Source organism: Desmodus rotundus, chromosome 3 (genome assembly GCF_022682495.2).
Source record: "Desmodus rotundus isolate HL8 chromosome 3, HLdesRot8A.1, whole genome shotgun sequence".
NCBI classification, from domain to species: Eukaryota; Metazoa; Chordata; class Mammalia; order Chiroptera; family Phyllostomidae; genus Desmodus; species Desmodus rotundus.
The window spans coordinates 102,564,092-102,576,866 of NC_071389.1; the positions used below are offsets into that span (position 1 = coordinate 102,564,092).

Below are 12,775 nucleotides of genomic sequence, written 5' to 3' on the forward strand. Positions count from 1 at the left end.
GTTAACATTTTGCCTCTCACATATATTTTTTAATCTTTCAGTTACAGTTTACATTTTGTGTTCATTTCAAGTGTACAACATAGTGGTTAGACAATCATATACTTTAGAAAGTGGTCACCCTGATATTTCCAGTACCCATCTGACATCGTGCATAGTTATTAGAATATTATTGACTCTATTCCCTATGTTGTACTTTACATGAGGATGTAAAGTATATCATAGGGAATGTTTTGTAACTACCAACCTCCACTTCTCAATCCATTCACATTTTTCACCGATTCCCCCAGGCCCCTTCCCCTCTGGCAACCATGAGTTTGCTTCTGTTTTGTTTGTTCATTTATATTGTTCTTTATATTCCACATATAAGTGAAATCATATAGTATTTGTTTTTCCCCAACTTATTTCATTTAGCATAATATCCCCTAGGTCCATCCATGCTGTCACAAATGGTAAAACTTCATTCTTTTTATGGCCTAGTAATACTCCATTGTGTATATGTACCACAGCTTTTTTTAAATCCATTCACCTGTTGATGGGCACTTGGGCTGCTTCCATATCTTGGCTATTGTAAATAACACTGCAGTGAACATAGGGGTGCATATATTCTTTTGAATTAGTCCTTTGGGTTTCTTCAGATATATACCCAAAAGTGGAATCACTGGGTCAAAGGGCAGTTCCATCTTTAAGTTTTTGAGGAACCTCCATACTGTTTTCCACAGTGGCTACACCAATCTGCATTCCCACCATCAGTGCAAAAGGGTTCCCTTTTCTTCACATCCTTGGTGTTTGTTGATTTATTGATTTGTTGTTTGTTGATGTATTGATGATGGCCATTGTGACAGGTGTGAGGTGATATCTCATTGTGGTTTTAATTTGCATCTCTCTGATGATTAGTGATGCTAAGCATCTTTTCATCTGTCTATTGGGCATCAGGATATTCTCTTTGGAGAAGTGTCTATTAGGGTCCTTTGCCCATTGTTTAAATTGGATTGTTTTGGGGTTTTGTGGAGGTTTTTTGTTTTTTTGGTTTTTTGTATTCAGTTGTATAACTTCTTTACATATTTTGGAAATTAACCCTTTGTCAAGTATGTTATCCCATTCAGCAAATTATCTCTTCATTTTGTTGATGGTTTCCATTGCTGTGCAAAAACTTTTTAGTTTGATGTAGTCCCATTTGTTTTCTTTTCCCCCCATTTGTTTTTCTTTTGTTTCCCTTTCCCGAGGAGATATAACAGAAAAAATATTACTAAAAAAAAAAAAGGTCTGTGATTTTACTGCCTATATTTTTTTCTTGGAGTTTTAAGATATTGAGTCTTACATTTAAGTCTTTAATCCATTTTGAGTTTATTCTTGTATATAAGAAGGTGATCTAGTTTCTTTTTTTTTGCATGTATCTGTCCAATGTTCCCAGTACCATTTGTTGAATAGACGTCTTTACCCCATTGTATGTATTTGCCTCCTTTGTCAAATATTAATGTACCATATACGCATGGGTTTATTTCTAGGCTCTCTATTCCATTCCATTGATCTATGCTTCTGTTTTTTGGCCAGTACCATGCTGTTTTGACTACTATGGTCTTGTAGTATAGTTGGTATCAGGTAGTGTGATTCCTCTGACTTTGTTCTTCTTTTAAAGATTGCTGTGACTATTTAGGGTCTTTTGTGGTTCCATATAAATTTTTGGATTATTTATTCTACTTCTCACATATGTATTTTTTATTGTATTTTATTGATTATGCTATTACAGATTTTTCTGTAATAAAAATCTGATTTTTCTCCCTGTGCCGCCCTCGTCCCAGCTTCCCCCACTCCCTCAGGCAATCCCCCCCGCACCATTGTTCATGTCCATGGGTCGTGTGTTTAAGTTCTTTGGCTACTACAATTCCTATACTGTATTTTACATCCCCATGGTTCTTCTGTAACTACCTATTTGTACTTCTTAATCCCCTCACCTCTTCACCCATTCCTTCATAACCCCCTCCCACCTGGGAACCTTCTGGGAACTAACTTCTTTTCTCTTTCAAGAGTCTTTCTTTAACCTTTGGCCTTTTATTAATGATGTGTCTTGGAGTGGGCCTCTTTTCATCCATCGTATTTGAGACTCTGCGCTTCCTGGACTGCACGTCTATTTCCTTCACCAAATTAGGGAATTTTCCTTTTCACTATTTTTTCAGATAGATTTCCAATTTCTTGCTCTTTCTCTTCTCCTTCTGGAACCCATGAAGTGAAAATTGGACCTCTTAAAGTTGTCCCAGAGGCTGTTTATACTATCCTCATTTAGGGGGATTCTTTTTTCTTCTTGTTGTTCTGATTGGTTGTTTTTTGCTTCCTTATGGTCTAAATGATTGATTTGATTCTCAGCTTTATCCACTCTAATTTTGCTTCCCTGTAAATTGTTCTTTATTTCTATTACTGTATCCTTCATTTCTGACTGGGTCTTTTTTATGCTGCTGAGGTCCTCACTAAGTTCCTTGAGCATCCTTATAACCAGTGTTTTTAAACTCTGCATCTGATAATTTGATTATCTGCACTTTATTTAGCTCTTTTTCTGGAGTTTTGATCTGTTCTTTCATTTTGGCCATGTTTCTTTGTCTCCTCATTTTGGCAGCCTCCCTGTGTTTTTATGTATTAGGTAGAGCTGCTTTGGCTCCATACCTTGGTAGTGTGGCCTAATGTAGTAGGTGTCCTGTAGGGTCTGGTGGCACAGCCTCCCCTATAACCCAAGCTGGGTACTCAAGGTGCGCCCTTTGTGTGGGCTGAATACACCCTCCTCTTATAGTTAGCCTTGTTTGCTTTTGGCAGATGAATGAGAGGGATTTACCCAGGCCAGTCAGCTGCAAGGACTAGCTGTGACCACTGACCATCAACTTCTATCCTCCATGGAGGATCAGCTGTGCAAGGGCAGGGTAGTAGTGCTCCAAAGTGGTGTAGCTGTCCCCTGGGTGCTTTCCTGGCTTCCCGAGTGGTTCAGGCCAAAGTCAGCCCTTACCTGTGTTTTGCCTGGGGTATCCTGCCTGAGCTGTATAGCAATCTGAGATGGCTGCTACTTGTGCTGGGCTTGGAGATTCCCAAGTGAAGCCAAGCTGTGAGTCTAATCTGCCTGCCACTAGAGCTCACTGAAGCCAGCTGTTGCTTGTTTGATAGGACTTAGGAGCCAAGACCAGCCATTCTTATGGAAAAGCAGCTTGGGTGGGCCGGTAAGTTGGGTGGGGCAGAGCCTCTGTGGATCTCCAAGGTGGGTCACACAGTGTTAGCCAGGTTGATGGGGTCTCAGATATGGCACCAGCCTACCAGCTTTGTGGGGGGAGGGTTCAGCAAAGGAACAATGACCTCTGCTCACCCCAGTGCCAGACACTTCGGTCTCTCCCTATACACTACTGGTGCCATTGAAGCTGTCACCCCAGTGCTGGAGCTCAGAAGGAGCAAGTCTGAGTAGGTGAGTCCATGTATGGGTTCCCCAAGAGGAACTGCTTATGGCTCCAGCAGCCTTCTCCACTGACTCAATCCCCACTGGTTTTTGCAGCCAGAAGTTGTGGGGACTTATCTTTCTGGCACTGGAATCCTGGGCCGGGGGGCCTGGTGCGGGTCTGGGACTCCTCACTCCCATGATATCCCTCTCAAATTTGTATTCAAGTGGGTGTGGGGCCAGCCCATTCTGTGTCTGCACCCCTACTACTAGTCTGGATGGATGTGGTTTCTCTAATTCCGTAGTTGTCAGACTCCCATTCAACTCTATTTCTGATGTTCCTGAGTGATGGCTGTTCTATATTTTAGTTGTAATTTTGATGTGGTTGTGCAAAGAGGTGAGCTGTGTCTGCCTACATTGCCATCTTGGCCAGAAGTCTCTCACATCAAAAATGTGTATTTTTGATGAACCATTTGAAAATAAGACATCATAACATTTTGTTCCTAAATTCTTTGTCAGGTGTTTTGTATGAATAAGAACATTCTCCTACATAACTACAATAACATTTTCACATCTAAAAAATTAACATTAAATAATAATAGCTGATGTTAGTAAATTTTAAATTTTATTATCTTTTTAAATTTCTCCAGTGGTCCCAATAATATTGGTCATAAGTTCAAGTACTGCACTTGGCTCTTACGTCTCTTCAGGATCTTTTAATCTTGAACTGTCCTCACGCCCTCTTTGGTTCCGCTTTTTGAAGAGTCCAGGTCAGTTGACTTGAGCACGCCTCACATTCTGGGTGTGTTTGGTTGTTTCCTCATGATTAGATCCAGGTTAAACATTTTGGAAGGAAAGTACAGAAGTGATATTTGTGTACTTCTGATTGCACATAACAGCAGTGTGTGCTAAGTTTGATCGCTTGGCTAAAAGGTAGTGTCAGCCACATGTCTCCATTTGTGATATTATATAATAGGGGGGATGTCACACTGTGAAACCCCAACAGCCTTTCTCCCTCAATGATCTTTACCTCATTGCTAATGAATGTCTGGCAATTTATTACACTAGGAGTGCAGAATAATTATTTTCTCATTATGTAATTTACTAGGTGGCATTGTCTTATAAAGAGCTTTCTTTCCCTTCCCTTTTAATAATCATTTCCATTGTTATTCTTTATGATGCTCAAATTGTCCCAAATATGGCCAGTGGGTATCCCTTCAAGCTATCTCCTGTGTCTTTGTCTAAACAAACATTAAAAATACTGTTTTTCCTGCCCTGGCCAGTGTGGCTCACTTAGTTGAAGCATTGTCCCATAAACTGAAAGGCTGCGGGTTTGATTCCTGGCCAGGGCACAGGCCTAAGTTGTGGGTTTGGTCCCCAGTTGGGGCATGTATAAGAGGCAACCGACTGATGTTTCTTTCTCACATCTATGTTTCTCTCCCTCCCTTCTCCTCTCTCTAAAATCAATAGTCATGTCTTTGGGCAAGGATAAATATATACACACACACATACATATATACATATATATTATTTTTCTTTTCTAATTAGCAAAGAAATACATATTCACCATAGAATAGTTTGAAGCCGAAAACCACAAATAAAGAGAGGCTCCTATATTCCCTGATCTAAATATATTAGTATTAATATTTTGATCTTCTCTCCAGGAGATGATTGATTAATTGAGAGGCAAGTAGATATAATTTCTTTTTCATCTGACATTTTGTTTTATAAAAACAGAAATATAGTTAGAGTATACCAACTTTCACCAAACTTATTTCCATAGTAATTATTTCCCACTTCATGAAGTATTACTCTATGACATTATTTTTAATGTTAATGACATAGGTATTCCTATGGATGTACCATCATTTCCTTAATCAGTGCTTGATGGTTAGCTATTTAGTCTGTCCCCAGCTTCTTTGATTACCAGCAAGGCTGTGTGCTGGTCATTTCAAGATATTCTTTTGTGAACTGCATTTCTGTATCCTTGTCTGATTGTTAATGAAACCTCTTTATTGGGAGATGTATGTCTTTCTTAGTAAATATGTAAATTTCTTGAGTACATCAATTACTTTTTAATTGTTTATAACAAAACTCTAACATAAGAGTTTAACTTTTTGGAAATTTTTCTAGTCACATGTATCTCTCTTTTGTATTCTATTTTCTGCCTTTCTTAATACGTTTACAACAATCTTTCCCTCCCCAAGTTTGTGTAAATATTCATCTGTGTTCTAACATATTGTATTCCCCAATCCATTCAAAATTTTATTCTGGCATGTGACATTGGCTAAGGATTTAACTTCATTTTTTTTCCACATGGCAACCTGGTTATACCCAAACCATTGAATGAATAATTAATTGATCAACTCACCATTGTTTTAAAATACATTTTATTCTGTACTAAATAACAAATAATTAGGCCTGTCATTGACTTTTATATTTTTGTTCCACTAAGCTTGATGTGTAAGTTCTTCTTCATTATCCTCTTTTCCAATATTTTCTTGATTATATTCAATACCAGTACATCATTCCCTTATAAAACTTAAACTTTTATTTTCCTATTTTCTTGTAGAGATATTTCTGAACAATATCAAATAAAAATATATCTCCTTCTTGATGTTTTGATCCTTCTCATGGTAAAATTGATTCTCCTAATAAATTTTCTTCCCCCCCCCCCAAGAGTTCTAAGCACTAACCAAAGTACTGGGGATATGTTAACTGTCTTTAACCTTTTTTAACAATTTTATAAAGTAAATAACATTTTCTACAGTTATTAGATAAACTAAGGCTTCAAGACAGTAAATAACTCATCCAGGTTTACAAAGGTTGGGTGTGGTGCTGCCAGAATTTCACCCGATGTCCATACAAAGGGTACATGGGTGTTAGGTACTTTGTGAGCACACATGGGTCTGAGAATGCCCTTCTGTTGTCTTCCATTAGCAATTTGGCTGAATGAGAATTACTGGATTACAATCCTTTCCATAGATGTTTATAGTTCAAATTTGTTTCAGTGACAAGTGGGCTCAGTTGCATTTAACAGAAAAGTCAGATCACAGTGGCTTTTTAAATATATATATGTAGAGAGAGGGATCCAGAAGCAGAATCCAGAGCTGGTATCACATGGGCCCCGGTGTCTACCATCTTTCTTTTTGCTTTAATCTTCCCCCATGTAAACACTAAATGTGTGTTTCTTTCTTAGCAGGCAGCTCCCACTCCTTCTCTTGTGTCTCCAAGTGGGCACAGGGCACCACTGCAGATCCAGCTCTCATCCATATTCTATACAGCAGGAAGAAGCAAGGGGCCGGGAAACAGGTTCAAAGTTGGCACATTGCCGCACCTAACAAAAAGGAACTAGGGAAGTAGGGGTAGTTAGTTAACAGCTTTTACAATAGTCTTACCAGGAACTGTAGGTATTGAATTTATTTCTTAACATTTTTGTTTAGGACTTCACTCAGAAGTATGTCCTGTTATATCTGCAATTGTTGCTTTGGGTATATATTTTTTCTACTTTTATTTGGTTATATTCTCACCCTTGTCTTCTATGTGACTTTAATTTTCTATGTTGTGATTTTGCTCATTTCTATCTCTAATGGACTTTAAAATTCCAATATTTACATCAGATTCTTTTTTAAAAGTATATCTCATTTAGCTCCTTTCACAGTTTTCTGCTTCTTGGCCAGTTCTCTTCATATTTCAGACTCATTGTTTTTTATCTCTTGTATCATAAAGAGGAATTTTGAGAAAAAATAATAGAAGTGCAAAAGAAATACTGTAGCAAACAGCTCTATACGCATCACCAGGAGCTGATAATTGGTTACATTTTCTCATATTTGTTTTGTTGGCTTAAAATTCAACCAACCGCCACCCTAACTCTGGTAATCCCAAACACCTTTACTGTCCTTCTCTTTTCCCTTTTCCACAGCACTTATCAATTCCTGAAATAACACAATGTCATTATATTTTTACATCCCTACCTCTGGCATGTAAGGTCCCTGAGGGCAAGATCTTTGTCTGTTTTGTTCACTGGTGATTTCAAAGTACCTAGAACATTAACTGGAATACAGTAGATAATAAATATTTTTCCTCTTTTCTTTTGAATATATAATCTTTATTAATTTTTTCCATTACCATTTAGTCCCCTTACATCTCCCTCCCCGCAGCAATCACCACACTGTTGTCCATGTCCATGAGTCCTTTTTCTTTTTTGCTCAATCCCTCCTCCCTCTAATCTACCCCCCACTAGCTATCATCTGTTCTCCATCTATGAATTTGTAAATATTTCTTGAATGAAAAAATGAAGGAAAATTATATTTTTAAATCGTGTAGATTTATAGATTTAGTCCACTGCTTTTAACCGCTATGTTATATTATCAGCATAATAGTAAACATAGCTAATGTTTATTAAGTGCTTATTGTCTTCTAAGCATTATTCTGGCTTTACACTTCTCATATAATGGTCAAATATACCTGTAATATAAGTACTGTTAGTAACTCACAGGTTACAAGAGAGAAATTAAGACCAGTGGTGGACACAAAATCAGCTAACAGATATCAGTCGCACTTCTACACCCTAACAACAAATCATCTAAAAAAGAAATAAAGAAAATAATTCTATTCACAATAGTATCAAAAACAATAAAAACACTTAGGAAAAAATGTAACCAAGGAGGTGAAAGATCTGTACACTGAAAACTACAAGTCTTTGATGAAAGAAACTGAAGACACACAAATGAAAAGCTATTTTATGTTCACAGATCAGAAGAATTAGTATTGCTAGGACGTCCATACTACCCAAGGCCATCTACAAATTCACTGCAATCCCTACCAAAATTCCAAGGCATTTTTCACAGAAATAGTACCAAAAATCCTAAGATTTATATGATCCTACAAAAGACCCCAAACTAGACAAAGCAGTCCAAGAGAGAATAACAAAAGCTAGAGGCATCATACTTTCTGATTTCAGACTATACCGCAAGGCTATAGTAATCAAAATAGTATGGTACTAGCATAAAAACAGACACATATATCAATGAAACAGGACTCTAAGCCCCAGAAATAAACCCTCATGTATCGCCAACTAATATTTGACAATCAAAGCAAGAATATTTAATAGAGAAAGGATAGTCTTTTTAATAAATGGTGTTGGGAAAACTGATAAGCACATGCAGAATAAAAATGGAGGAGCCCAATCTTACACAACTCACAAAAATTCATTTGAAATAGATGAAAGACATAAACATAAGGCCTGAAACCATACAACTCCTGTAAGAAAATGTAGGGAAAACTCCTTGACATTGGTCTTGGCAACATTTTGTTCTGATACGACACCAAAGCACACATGACAAAAGCAAAGACTAACAAGTGGGACTACATCAAACTAAGTCTTCTGCGCAGCAGAAGCAACCATCAGTGAAACGGAAACACTGCCTACTGAGTGGAAGAAACTATTTTCAAATCATATATATAAGGGGCTAATATCCAACAGGAACTCATACAACTCAATAGCATAAATAAATCTGATTTTAAAATGGACAGAGGGTCTGAATAGACATTTTTCCAAAGACAACATATGAATGGCCAGCAGGTACATGAAAAAAATGCTCAGCGTCATCAGGGAAATGCAAATCAGAAACCACAATCACTTAACACTCGTTAAAGTGGCTATCATCAAAAAGACAAGAGATACTTAAGTGTCGGCCAGGATGTGGAGAAAAAGGAACCCTTGTGAACTGCTGGTGTGAATGAATGTAAATTGATGTAGCCACCATGGAAAACAAGGTGGAGTTTTCGCAAAACATTAAGAATAGAACTACCATATGATCTGGCAATTTCACTCCTGGATATTTGCCCAAAGGAAATGAAAACAGGGTCTAGCAGAGCTATCGTCTCTCCGATGTTCACTGCAGCATTACTCACGATAGCTAAGATAGGGAAACAACGTAAGAGTCCATCAGCGGATGAGTTGATAAAGATGTGGTACATATACATATAATGGAATATTATTCAGCCATGAGAAAGAGGGAAGTCCTGCCACTTGCAACAACATGGATGAACCTTGGGAGCATTATGCTAAGTGAAATAACTCAAATACTGTGTGATCGAACATGTGGAATCTAAAAAAGTCAAACTCATAGAGTTGAGTGGCAGTTACCAGGGGAAGGGTGGGAGGAAATGGGAAGATAGCGGTCAAAGGGTACAAACTTCCAGTTATATGATGAATAGGTTCTGGAGATGTAGTGGGCAGCATGGTGGGTATAGTTAACACAGTATTATATACTTGAAAGTTGCTAAGAATGTTGATATTAAATGCTCTCACCATGAAAAACAAATGGTAATTATGTAACACAATAGAGGTATTAGCTAAGCTGTGGTGGTAAACGTTTTTGTAATACACAAGTGTATCAAATCAACACATTGTACACCTTGAACTTGAACGAGGTAGTATGTTATTTATATCAATAAAATAAGATGAGAGGAGAGACCAGTGAGCGGCAGAGCTGGATTAAAACCTAGGCTTCTGGCCCCAGAGCTATGAACTTAAACCACTGTGCTTAAGTCCTATAAAATAAGCAAACTGCATTTAATTATCCTGTTCTGTGGTGACAGTTTGCAGTTTTGCCTATCATGAACAACTTTCAGTGAACATCATTGTGCTGTATCTCCTCGTGCATGTGTGGAATGTTTCCTGAGGGTGCATATAATTCAACTGGACCAGCTATGGAAACCTTTTTGTTGTTGTTGTTTGAGAGAGCAGAGCAGAGCAGAGCAAATACTGTTTAAACTTTCCTCTTTCCTTCAGAAATTTTTTTCTTGGACAGAGTATATGTTCATGAAGGTGGGGATTTTGTTCACTGATCCATTTGAAGCATCTAGAAGAATGTCAGGCACGTGAGAGATACTCAATATTTAGTCAATGTAGGAATACTTCTGTGAACGGTTCTTCAAGGTTAGGCTCTGCTGCCTTAATGATGCAAATGCTTTTTATAGGATCCCAAACTGTGTGAAGAAATTTTCTATTTAATCATTCTTACACATTGATAATTTTACCCAAACCTTGGATGTACCCCCAAAGGTGACTGCAAGAAAGGACGCTTCTTGGATCCCAGCACTTCCTCTGAATATTATTAGAATTCCCCTCGAGGACTTTAAACAGGGAGGTATAAAACAGGTTCCATGACGCAGCTGCCTGAGGAGCAGGGGAGAGAGATTATACCTTGGGACTGTCTCCCCTAAGGACTGGTGTGGCCTGACCTTCTTGGTGCTGCCAACTACCATGCCAAGGCTGAACCCTTGCAGAGATGGACCTCAACTATCTCCAGCACCATGGATTCCTAAGCCTCAGTGGCTAAGGGAACTCCAGCAAACAGTTCCCAGTCCGTCCTACCGCATACCCTTCTCTTACCCCTCATGCCTTTACAGTAGGCCTGTTGATCAGGTACAGTCCAGACTCCCAGACGGCCTTCGTGGGCACTCTGTATAGCAGAAATTCCTTTTAGAGTCTTGCACGTAAACAACCACCTTCCACAGAATCTAACAATGGGACAGGCTCCCAACATTCGTGTTCTATTGGTCACTTCACCCATGCTCAGCCAGAGGAGTTAGAAGCACACTTACCTCAGTACTAACCTGTTTTTAGCTGTTTCCCAGAATGTCTTAAGTCAACTATAGACAACAGAACAGTGGCCACGCAGTAACACTGTCACTCTGGGCTCTTTTTTGACCGCTGCTTAAATAGGAGCTGCATCATTGATATTAACTTATAAATCCCTTTTTAGTACCACTATTGGGTGAACGAGATGACACATCTCACGAAGCTTACCTTCTAGTAAAAGAAACAGATAATAAACAAGTAGGTATATGTCAGATGGTGCTAATGCAAGGAAGTCAAAGTACAGGGCAGAGTGTTGGAGGCACTGCGTGAGAGGCAGAGAGCCCCTCAGAGCCTTGTCTTAGTCATTTCCTTGAAAAGCACATTGCAGTACCTTAGGTGCACAGTATGACTTCAGTAGGGCTCCCAGATAACTGTGAAAAGAGATGTGAAAACAGGTGTGTCTGTTCGTGAACATCCCCGGTGAGGTACGGCCACTGTGCGGTTTACGAAATCTCAAGTCTTGGAATCACAGGTGTGATTCTCTGATCCTAAGGTCCTTATCTATAAAATAAAAATAACTCTATCTTAGGGCTATTGTAAAGATCCGGTCAGCCAGCCTATTTAAAGTGCCAGGCATACAGTTGACAATGTGGGCTTTCTTTTCTTTCTCCATTTTCCCTTCCCCTCTTCTGGGCTCTCACCTTTATTAAAAAACAAGCTGTGTATATGATGTGATAGAGATCCTTATGAAGGAACCTTTAGACATTACACTAGTTTTCCTTTATCATATTACACAAATGCTTATTTTAAAATCTGTATCTCACCCTGACTCATGTGGCTCAGCTGGATGTTGTCCCTCAAAGTGAAAGGTTGCCAGTTCGATTCCTGGTCGGGGCACATACCTGGGCTGTAGGTTCAGTCCCCCGTCAGGGCACACGTGAGAGGCAGCCGATCAACTTTTCTTTCTCACATCCATGTGTCTTTCCCTCTCTTTCTCTCTCCCTTTCCCTCTCTCTAAAAATAAAGTTTTGAAAATGTAAATCTCATCTCCTCCCATTGCTGCCAGTGATACCACATTAATGAAGAAAATTAATCCCCTGGTAATTTCTTTTATATCAGAAGAAACATAGCATCAATAGTGACAAGTAATAAAATGTGGCTTCCTTACTCTGAAGTTAAAATCCAGGTAAACTTAGCCCTCTTACTAGGGTCTCTGAGTGTGTTTTCATTACACAACAGCTCAAAACAACCTCACCACTCTCATCAATCACTCTCATTCACCTCTTCCTTTGCTGAGGAAGAAAAAGCTCTGGACTAGAAATCAGGAGAATCCATCCTCGTGACTTGATCAACATGCTTAACCTTTCAGGACTTTGAGTGTTGGGTGTGGACTAGATGAACTCTAAGGGGACATCATGTACATCCCCTGAGATTTTCCTATGAAAACATTCTTCCGCTTTCATTTCTTCCTCTGTGTCCACCGCTTCCCTCATCAACAAGCCAGTCCTGCAATATTATATTGCCCCAGTTCAACGGCCCCAGGACTGCGGTATTGGTGAGTCTTCTGTGTAGCCGGATAGCCTGTCCAGTGAGTGATGACAGACAAACTGCTCTGCATTCCTCCTTTCTGTCACACGCACGGCACCGACAGTCCTCACTCACCCAGGCTGTAGAGAGAGGCAGGGACTTGAGCAGTGCGGAGGGAGAATTAGAACCCACTTTAGGAAAATCATTAAAAACATAAAAAGTCAGCCCTGGCTGGTGTGGTTCAGTGGATT

General features: G+C 39.1%; 1 protein-coding gene, 1 non-coding gene and 1 pseudogene across 4 annotated transcripts in view; all 3 read right to left on the reverse strand.

Annotated features, from left to right (window-relative positions):
* N4BP2L1 (NEDD4 binding protein 2 like 1) overlaps positions 1-12,775 on the reverse strand; it is a 31,349-nt gene that overhangs the window by 11,702 nt on the left and 6,872 nt on the right. The window lies entirely within an intron of this gene.
* The window catches only part of LOC123478752 (uncharacterized), a 62,214-nt pseudogene continuing 50,782 nt past the window's right edge, over positions 1,344-12,775 (reverse strand).
* LOC112296238 (small nucleolar RNA SNORA16B/SNORA16A family) lies at positions 11,041-11,149 on the reverse strand. The gene has a single exon (XR_002973865.1). It is a non-coding gene; the product is annotated as a small nucleolar RNA SNORA16B/SNORA16A family (small nucleolar RNA).